This window comes from Lynx canadensis, chromosome C1, assembly GCF_007474595.2.
Source record: "Lynx canadensis isolate LIC74 chromosome C1, mLynCan4.pri.v2, whole genome shotgun sequence".
NCBI lineage: Eukaryota > Metazoa > Chordata > Mammalia > Carnivora > Felidae > Lynx > Lynx canadensis.
Window position 1 is genome coordinate 53,218,358 of NC_044310.1, and position 10,928 is coordinate 53,229,285.

General features: G+C 42.0%; 1 protein-coding gene across 1 annotated transcript in view; it reads right to left on the minus strand.

Moving 5' to 3' along the window:
- JAK1 (Janus kinase 1) overlaps positions 1 to 7,143 on the minus strand; it is a 127,812-nt gene extending 120,669 nt beyond the window's left edge. The window contains exon 1 of the mRNA XM_030325974.1: positions 6,948 to 7,143. The gene's annotated coding sequence lies outside the window, so the exon portion shown is untranslated. The remainder of the gene's footprint in view (positions 1 to 6,947) is intronic.
- Positions 7,144 to 10,928: the final 3,785 nt, after the last annotated feature.

The window sequence follows — 10,928 nt, forward strand, 5'->3', positions numbered from 1 at the left end:
GCCTTCAACCTCTACAGCAAACTAGTACTGGTACTTCGCATAGTTGTAACACAGGTTGTAGAATTGTTGAATTATTGTGTTTTCCGTTAGCAAGGAAGCTTCCTGAGGGCAGAAATCAGGCCTATCTTGCTCTCACATAATAACACATTTACAGATAATAGTTAAATAAAGGAATAAACATGAAAACCTGAAAGCATTTCTATATCAGCCAGTTTGTACATCTCTAGTAGCCCACTTCCTAAATCCACATCAAGTGGGCTTATAATTTATATTCAGGCTCATCCAGCAGTCTCTAACCAACATGCATGAATGGTCATTCTAAACAGGTATAAAGATGGGATTCTTTGGAGATGCCACAATACATGAAATGATTTTTCCAATTAGAAAACTCATATACGGTGATTAGCACACTTACCTAGTTTTACACAATGGCTTTAACGGGGCTGGGGGGGGGCAGTGTCTGCCTCCCTGTGTACAATCTTGTTCAATAACAAAATTTTTTACTGGGAAAATATACATTTGGCAGATTGTTTTCTCATTTTTTTTTTGTCTTTTCTCTTACAATAAAGATTTTAAATTCTACTTATTGAAAAAAACTGCTAAAATTACAGCCTTGCTACAGCTTGAGCAAATTAACTGCAAATAAGTCTGCAGATATAATTGTGCTTCATTGAATGAACTGTTGTCAGTTCTAATAGCCGTAAGCCCTTCAAATCACCATTAAAAACAAGAGCTGTGTTAATTACAAAATGTTCTTACCTATTTCTTCTTTAAATATGCAAACTTGCCTGAGTTACCCAATGCACCTGAAAATAATCAACCTAAATTTATTTTTTAACTACCTACAGGCCAACCTGTTCACCATTTGAGCTGCCCCTCCACAAAGTTAAATCAGAGAATTTTACCAGAAGACAAGGAAAAGATACAACTAACACCTTTGTTATCAAAGAACATGGGATGAAAATGTCAAGAGCTCTTCTCCAACCACGTGGCAACTGTTATTCTTGAGAATATAAATGCAATATAAAGAATACTGAGAAGAAACTAAAGGTATATTTAAAATATGATTAGGAGGAAGGGCTAACTTTCTTGTGCAATTTGTATTTTGGGTAAACCTTGCTTCTGGAAAGCACATATCTGAAATAGAAACTGGTAAGACAAAATTCAGGAGAAACTGAATATATACTTCAGAGTTCCTTTAAACTCTTATAATTGCTTAAAGAGTGAAATTCCCTAACACATCATCTGACTTGTAAGATTTTTAACTTGCACACAACTCTGAAAACACCATTTTACAAAAGGGTATGCCTATGTTTCTGCCACTTCCTAAGTAAACTGAATCAGTGAGAGCAACACCGTACCTTTATATTGACTTGCCCAGAAAGTCTAATACATTCCTACCAAATTATATACTTTGCATGACCTTTAAAGTTAAATTAAAGGCACCTTTGTTTCTCATTTTCCTTAAAAATACAACACCTAATGTGTTATCATCTTTGGTGCTGTCTACATAACAAATTCCTCTAGATTTCAGAAACTGCATACTTTAAGTGCCTAAACTTTTTGGTTTATCCGTTTCTAATCGAAGCCTTTCTAATATAGAATGTATTAGCCACTCTGTTTTGTATTTAATGGGTCACACTTCCCTGCCATCTTTTTTTTTTAAGTTTATTTATTTTGAGAGAAAGTAGAGAGGGGCAGAGAGAAGGGGGGGGCGGGGAGAGGGAGGGAGCGAGAGCGAGAATCCCAAGCAGGCTCTGTAATGTCAGCACCAAGCCCAATACAGGGCTTGCACCCATGAACCATGAGATCATGACCTGAGCTGAAACCAAGAGTCGGAAGCTTAAATGACTGAGCTACCCAAGCGCCCCTCCCTACCATCTTAAAGCATTCTGGACACGATTTAAGCTCTTCACTTTGTTTTTAACCCAAAGCACTCACCAATAAAAAAATAAAAACACAGATGTTTAGCTTATACCTTGTGCCTGGCACCATTCCAAACTCTTCAGGCATAGTCATTCAATTCTCCCAACAAGCTTAGAGGTAGGTACCATCTTTATTTCTTTTTACTGATAAGGAGACAAGCTGAAGTTGCCCACATTGTCACAGCTCGGATCAAAACAAGCAGCCCGGCTACATTTACAAAAAAGGATTTACTTTTTTGCATGTGTAAAATCTACAACTGAGAAACCCTGAATGAACAACTCCAAGTTTCTTCCACGAGACTGTAAAGTCTGTAAGGCAAGGATTTTTGCATGCTTTTTTCTGTTTATTCACTCCCTGAGATTCATAGCACAGGCTCAACAAGTATTTACTGAATGAATAAAGGAATGAACAAAGTGTTGTGTGAATATTACTGTTAAATAAATTCAGTTACCACAGATTAAAAATATCCCAACAAAGACCAGCTCTGTCTTCTGGCTAGAGCAGACTTAAAGAAATTTTCGTTTTTCTTCTAATGCAAGTCTCGCCTCCAGACTGGGCAATTTATTCACAGAGCACCAAGGAAAAATGTGTACCCGCTGCCAGCTGCTAAGAATCACAGATCATAAAATCTTAGAAGTAAATATATCATGGAAATGAACTTCATGTTTTATGCTTGCTTGTTGCCCCAAAATACCAAAAAACCTGGTGCACTTCAGAGGGAAGAATACTCATAGGAAGTAGCTTCCTGCCCCTGAAACCCAGTCATTTCAACATGGCAGCTGCTTAAAACCCCACGTTACCGCTGGGTTTTCGAGACAGGAAGCAATGGTGGCACACCTAGCTGAGTACAGGGGAGAGCAAGAAGCAGAGAGGAAACAACATGCCGAGTGAGAACATGGCTTGGAGGTTAGCCCACAAAGTATGAAAACAATGAACCAATTTTTCTAATGTCTCCTATAATGCATTTTACCTGTATGTGGTAATTACCAAAAAAGAGAAAATGAAGGGCTTAGAAACAAATAGTACCTTCTATGGTCAATAGCACCTTCACTGCTCCCCCTTTTCTCATCGTTAGCTCTTCTTCCAATTTTAAGGACTCTTCCAGAAATTGATAAGAACTCAATGGTCTTTAAACGGGAAAAGGAGTAGACCATGGATGACTATTCTCCTCCACTTTCCTCAATTTTCTAATTATTCTACAATGAGTGTTCCCTCTTGCTATGATGAAAAAATAATCCTCAGGTTTAAAGAAATTATAGAGCTTTGAAGTTTATGTTATAAGAAAACTACATTAAATAAATCCTTTTCCCCCCAAAATTAGTAACAATTCAATAATACCAAACCATCCAATCTTTTCACTCCATAACCTTAACCTCTTTGCTCGTCAACTACTAATATATCTAACAATTTAAAAAATCATGTCTTGGGGCTCCTGGGTGGCTCAGTCGGTTAAGCGTCCGACTTCGGCTCAGGTCATGATCTCACGGTTCGTGGGTTCGGGCCCCACGTCGGGCTCTGTGCTGACAGCTCAGCTCCTGGAGCCTGTTTCAGATTCTGTGTCTCCCTCTGAGCCTCCCCTGTTCATGCTGTCTCAAAAATAAATAAATGTTAAAAAAAATTTTTTTTAAAAATCATGTCTTCCTGGGGCGCCTGGGTGGCGCAGTCGGTTAAGCGTCCGACTTCAGCCAGGTCACGATCTCGCAGTCCGTGAGTTCGAGCCCCGCGTCAGGCTCTGGGCTGATGGCTTGGAGCCTGGAGCCTGTTTCCGATTCTGTGTCTCCCTCTCTCTCTGCCCCTCCCCCATTTATGCTCTGTCTCTCTCTGTCCCAAAATAAAATAAACGTTAAAAAAAAAAAATTTAAAAATCATGTCTTCCTAACAATTATATTTGTGTGGCACTTCATAGTTTCCATGCATTATTTAACTGATTTTCCCCCAACAACTTTTTGAAATGGTGAACACTTTTACTTCCATTCTACAGATGAGGAAAATTGGGAACTGAAGGGAAGCTATTTGCCAAGACAGAAGCCCACATCTTCTTGTTTCCTACCTGGCATTTCGAAAGAGAATTTCTCAACCCCAGCGCTACTGACATTTTGAGCCAGATAATTCTTTGTTCTGTGGGGCTGCCTCATGCATTATAGGATGTTTAGGAACATCCTTGACCTCTTTCCATTAGATGCCAACAACACTGCCCCCTCCCATACCACCCCCGAAGTTGTAATAACCAAAAATGTCTCTGGAAAATGCAAACATCCCTTCGGGCACAAAATCATACCCAGCTGAGAAATACTGGTCTAAAAGTATCTGAGAGGTTCTTTTTGGCATCTCTACTTTATGACAAGGCTCCATATACCACTAAGCCACAAGAAATCACAAAGCATCAGATGCTGCTTGTTTGGGGACATTGAGTTAATTAACCAATTCCCCATTCACTTAAAAAAAACTTTAAATGTGGAAATGAACAAGAAAAATGTCCTTGTACGAATAGTTACATCTCAGATGATAAATTTTCTGAAAAGCATAAATTACCTCATAGAACACAACAAGGACACACGTAATAAAAAATATAAAATGATACACATGGGTTTAGGGGGGAAAACACTTATCAGAAGAGTTAGAAAACACAGATCTTGGTCTTTGCTAATGAACCTTATTAACGCAGTTATACACTAGTGTTCCCTCTAGAAAAGTGAATATAAACCTACACACGCTCTCAATACTTGCTTCAGTTGGGTTTCTGTCCAAATATATGTATGACCTAAAGCTTTTCAGAAGAAATTGACTGATAACCTTAAAACATTACTAGAATTTGTGGTCTGCAGTTGAAACCACTAGTGTTTGTGAACCCAGAATCTAAACTGGTAGACCTAACAATCTGATTTAAAAGCACTCAATTTAAGTTTCTTCATGCCATTTCATCCAAATCCCTATTCCTGCAAAAGCAACTCCACCCTCAAAATTCCTTATTTTTAGCAGCTTCTTAGCAAATTCCTGAATTGAAAAAATTTTGCAACATAATTCATCTTAATCTGTACTAAGGGTGGATACCAAATGACCAGAAAGATAGTCACAAGTACAGTATTAAACAGACACTAAGACTGCTTAAATTATAGCAATTTGCAAGTAGTTATATGTTATATTTTGGAAAGTGAATTATTTTATCTATATATGTACAATTTATTTACCCTCCATCATCATTTCCTAATAACTGTAATTAGTATATCATGGAATGGGGAAACTAAACTGGCTTTTATTCAATGCAGAATATCACACTGCAATCTCTGGATTTAAAAATGCATTTTTGTAGCTATTTAGAGAAATCAAGATACAGTGAAAGTGCTCAGTTAATATGATAAGTAGAATTATTAAGGTGGTGATTATTCCTATTCATAATGTCCACAATCACTCAGGTATGATGTACTTTAAACGTGATCTGGATCTATATATACAGGAGACATTTTCTCCATAATACACAGCATATTGTACCCCAAGTGTCTGGTACCCTTATGGTCTCCATTAACCTTCACCACAAAGTACAAAAAAGAACACATTGATCCTTCAGTGAGAACGACTCCCTGGTCTTAGAAAACAGAGCCACCAAAAGCAAAAGCGAGAAACAGCACAAAATGGGGTTTTGGAAAAGGAAGAACAAGGATTTAATCAATATAAAATGCTCATCCGAAAAATTTTTTTGCACCGTGTATATGCCCATGATCCTTTCCTTTAAAAATTGCCAACAAAGACTCCACAGTCAAATCTAATTGTTTCTGCATTCTACTCCTCACTTAACTGTCCAAGGTTTTTAATGCATTCCTCCCTGAAAGAAGCAATGACAATTTTATACCGCTGTGAACTCCTGCCACTGAAAGAAAAACTCTGACTCTGAAAGAAAGAAAAGGAAGAAAGAAAAGAAAGGTTAATAGCATGTATTTACCCTGGGCTTAAAGACGGACGGCTCACAGCCACGTATCAGAGAAGTGGCTCGCTCCTTTCCCCAACGGACACACAGGAATTCAGAGGATACACAATGTTTTAAAAATGTGAACACCTGCCAATAATCACACCTTTTATCTATTCTCCCTAAAGAAGTTCCGTGATGAACACACATCCAAGGAGCCCACATCCCTAGAACCTTGGGATGTGACTTGAAAGGGGTGTTTACCAGTCCTGCTAAAGCGACATCTCCCTTTGATGCTTAGCGACCACGCGCGGATGGGGTCTGAGGAGTAAGACAGGAGGCCAGAGACCAGCCCTAGTTTCAGTTATTCAGTCCCATTACAGAAGGATTCGCACTTCCCCCAGTGGCTCTCTCTCACTGTTCCTCTTCCCAGGCCCTCTCGCCCAAGATGTGTCTTTCCCCCTCCTCGCTGGCTGCTAGGCCACGGTCCCAAAAGACCCTAAAGGGGGAGGGGGCGTTTCCTGAGTCCACAGATGCCCCCTCCTTGCCCCAGACATGCCCCCAAATCTCACAAACTTTCCCTCGCTGAGATGGCAAAGGAGGACAACGGCGAAGACCCTCGGCCTCCGTCCTGAGGCCAGAGAAAACCTCCTCCCGCCCCTACCCCAACAGCAATTATGCCAGAGTGCTGGCGGTCAAGTTCTCGGTGCAAGGGCGAGGAACGTCAGACCTCAAGCCCGCGCCTGTATCTCAGGGTGGTATAAACAGGATGTCAGCGCGTTCCAGACTTGTTTATGAAAATTTGGTGTGTGCTCTGGGGGAGGGGGCGGCGAGCCTTAACCATCCCCCCCATCCTGGCGTGGGGCTCCCGCCCCCCAACCTCCCCGCCGCCAGCAGACTCCGCTTGGCTGGAAATCCCCCGCTTCCTCGCCCGCACCCACACGCCCCCAGCCCGCCCGGGCCCCGGGTCCACCGCCTCGCTTGCTGGGCGGCCGGGGGTGCGCGACTCCCGGGAACAGAGAGCAGCGGCCGCGTCGGCCGCCGGCGCCCGGCTCCGCGCCCCTCGCCCGGCCGTCGGCGGCCACCACAGGCTTCTCCACCTCCCCTCCGTGACACTCACCACTTCCGTGTGCGCCTGGGCCGGAGGGTGCTCCGGGTCGCTGCGCAGGTCCGGCGGCCTGCTAGCTCAGCGGCCAGCCCCGCAGGGCCCCGGCGAGCGCGCGCCCGGGGCTGAGGAGGGGGCGCGGGAGGGGAAATCAGGGCTGGGGCGCAGGCCAGCTCTGGAAGCGGCTGCTAGCTACTCCGCGGCCGCCGCGGCCTGCCCTCGCGACGCTCCCGCCCCGCCCCGCCCCGCCGCTGGCTCCGCCTCCCAGGCCGAAGTCGGTCCCGCCTCCTCGTGACGTCACGAACTACAGCCTAAGAAACAGGGGGCGGAGGCTGCAGACCAGTGGTGGGCTCAGCTACAGCGCAAGAACCAGCGCTAGTAGTGTTCCCGTCCGGTTCCCACTCGGCGTCGTTCATACTTCCCTCCCCCTCACTCGCTTCTTTACACCGCGTCTTCTAGAAACACCAGTCTAGGGAGGAGAGGTCTGAGAGGGCAAAAAGTAAAATTGTTGTGAGGTTTTGGCCATAGGTTGACACCTCCCAAGTTTGATGTGCTCCTGCACCGCGATGCTTTGATCACAGTCCTCTGCCCCTCGTCGCGACAGAATAAGAGATGTTCTTAAGCAGGAACTTAAGAACAAATTTTATTTGACATAGACAAGGTACTTCAGATCCAACCCATGCCCTATTTAAAGAGCTCTTTTAAATTAAAAAAAAAAAGAACATTTGTTGATACCTAATGTATTCATGTATTCAGCACTTTTCATTTTTTACTAATAATCTCTCAAAGTAGGTATTATCCTCGTTTTAGCTATGAGAAAACAAATTGAGGTTTATGTATCTTAAAGTCACACTACAGCCAGGATTCATATCCCGTAGGCAGTCTACAGTCAGATCCTGACAATTTTACTTCCAAGGAATCTCTAGTCCTTTCACTTCTCTAACTGTTCCAACAGTTAGAGAATAGAAGAGACTACAGTCTCTATTTAATTTTCTACAGTGAGCTTTTAAAATTTCAAGTCTGTTCCACTCCCAAGCTTGAAACAATCCAGTGCCTTCCCCAGGAAAATCCTCCTAGGCATGAGGTCAGGCTTCTGCAGCTCAGTCACTGTGGACTAAGACTGCCCCACCTGCCCAGCTAATCCTGCTGGAGGGTTCCTGATAACTTGGGGGACTACTAAGACGTACCTCATACTGAGCAAGAAGTGCCAGTGTGGTTCCTGGTGAGTGAAAAGAGCACTTGATTCTAGAGTTCTAGATTTTAGGTCTGGCTCCCACCATTAGCCACCTGTGATACCCTAAACAAGTTACAGGTTACTCATAAAAGTTGAGGGGCAGACTAAAAGATCTCCAAACTGCCTTCTGGAAGGAGATAGAAGAGTTAACAGAGAGGACAGGAGAATCAAGCAGGGAGGGTCGTGGCCCCAGCTGTCTCCATTTGTGGGTGTTTGTGTGCATGTATTGCCTCACCTGCAACTCAGGGCTGTTCACATCACATTCCTCACCTGTTAAATTGGGATATACCTTCCTTACAGGGATTATGCTGAAGGTGAACTAAGATAATGCAGCCCCAGGGTGCCTGGGTTCCTCAGGTTCCTCAGTAGGTTAAGCATCTGACTTCGGTTCAGGTTATGATCTCACAGTTTGCAGGTTCAAGCCCCAGGTCAGGCTCTGTGCTGACAACTCAGATCTTGGAGCCTGCTTTGGATTCTGTGTCTCCCTCTCTCACTGAGCCCCCCCCCCCAAAAAATATATAAACATTTTATAAAGAAGATAATGCAGGTCTGGCACAGTGGTGGGCTCGGTAAGTCATTTTTATTGAGCTGGGCCTTAAAGAACAGGTGGGAGTGAATGAATGGAAACAGAAACATGAAAGAGCCACATTTCAGGGAAGGCGAAAAGTAAAGATAAAGGCCAGTCAGGACAGCAGCAATGACCCCATTGTACTCAAGAATGAATCTGACTGCTATGAAAGACTCATGACATGGAATAAGGAGAGAGGGCCTTGGCTGAGTGTATTTCCCCATACTGGGCATTGCACTAAGTGCTGAGGATTCTGGGGGAAAACACCCAGCTCCTGACCTCTGGTTCTCACACTGGAGTGGATAACTGACGGGTGACCGTTCAGTGTGATTCATGCTCTTCTAAAACTGGTCATAGAGGAGAATTACCCAACCTAGCCTGAAGAAGTCAGGAAGAAGATGCTATAAGCAGTAGATAAATCACAGGAGCCCCAGAGGGATCGTGGCATATTCAGACAGTAATACATATATGCTTGTGTGGCTGGGGAATAAGATAAGAGTCATGCAAAAATCTTGCCTGAAAAACATAGTGTGTTCTTTAGGTATTTAAGCAGGTTTACATTTTACAAGAATTACCCTAGGGCAGGGTTTCTCAGCCTCAGCACTATTGACATTTCGGGCTAGAATATTCTTTGTTATGTGGTGCTGTCCTGTGTATTGCAGGATGTTCATCAGCATCTCTGTCCTCTAACCACTAGATGCCAGTAGCAATCCCCCTCGCTTCTCCTCCATGCCCTCCACCCCCCACCCACCCATCTCCTCGTCCAGTTATGACAACCAAAAATGTCTTCAGACATTTCCAAATGTTCCCTGGGGGACAAAAACCACCCCTATTGAGAACCACTAATGTGAAGATAAGGTGGATGATGGATTGGAGGACAAGATTAATCTCCACAGCATTGTAGAGCCGCAAACTACCAGTGATAAGAACAATATTAAAGCAGTAGACTAAGGATGGATAAGCATGAAAGTGTCAAAAGCCTGAGGAGATATAATAGACTGTGCGGTGACTGATTAGATGTGGGTGCTGAGGCAAAAGGAAGAACGGCACGTGACTCCTAAATTTTCCAAATTAGTTGACAGGTTGACCAAGAACACCAACTAAATTGGATGAGGAATTCAATCTTATGTTTGAAAATAGAAAAAAAAATTGTACAGTTACCCTATAAGGAACGTATGAAGCAGAGAACAGTATAGAAGGAGGACTACACACATCCGCTTCTAATAGGTAACATGTGGCATGAAATCTGCAAGGCCGCTACAAACATTCATCTAAATTGAACTAACCCTCTTATTGGGAAATTCTCAAAAAAAACCACTCCATCCAATCAGCAATCATACACATGGGTTTCACACGTAAATCTTCATTAAGAGTGTTTGCTCACCAGTCTATGTCTCTGGAAAAGATTAGATTACAATGGGAAAATAGATTCAAACAATAAGGTTTGCCTTTAAAAGGTTGTACTAAACAAAACTAAAATGCCATTGTACAGATGATGAAATTCAATTACAAAAACTTGGAAATTAGAGAAGACAGATAAAATCTCTGTAATTTTGCAGCCCTAATATAAATATGCTTACCATATTATATATTTTCTTCCAGTTATTTTTTTCACTAGCCATATTTTTAATGTAAGTATAATCACGGTGTGCATGTAATTTTATAAATTGTTCCTTAAATTTATTTCAATATATGAGCATTTTTCTGTTACTACTGAAGTCTTCATAACTAATAGATTTCCTCATGCAAATAACTTAAATAATAATTAAATATATACTATTTAGGCCATTAGGAGAGATTCACAGAAATGGAATTATTGAGTTAAATGGACTGCATATTTTTAGATTCCTGATCATAGATTCATATTGGCAAGTCACTTTCCAGGAAGTTTCCACAAATTTACACTGTCCTAAAAAACATAACACAATGTCAAGTTCTGCAAGAATGAACATTATCATTTTAAAATGATTTACATCTTTGGGGTGCCTGGCTGGCTCAGTCAGTAAAGCATACAACTCTTAATCTCAGGGTTGTGAATTTGAGCCCCATATTGCGTGCAGAGCTTACTTTAAAATAAAATAAAATAAGTAAATAAATATTTACATCTTTAATGTTTAATTTTTTTCAATTTTAATTTTTAATTTCCTTTTTTTTTTTTTTTTTTTTTTTTTTTTTTTTTTTTTTTTTTTCTTTT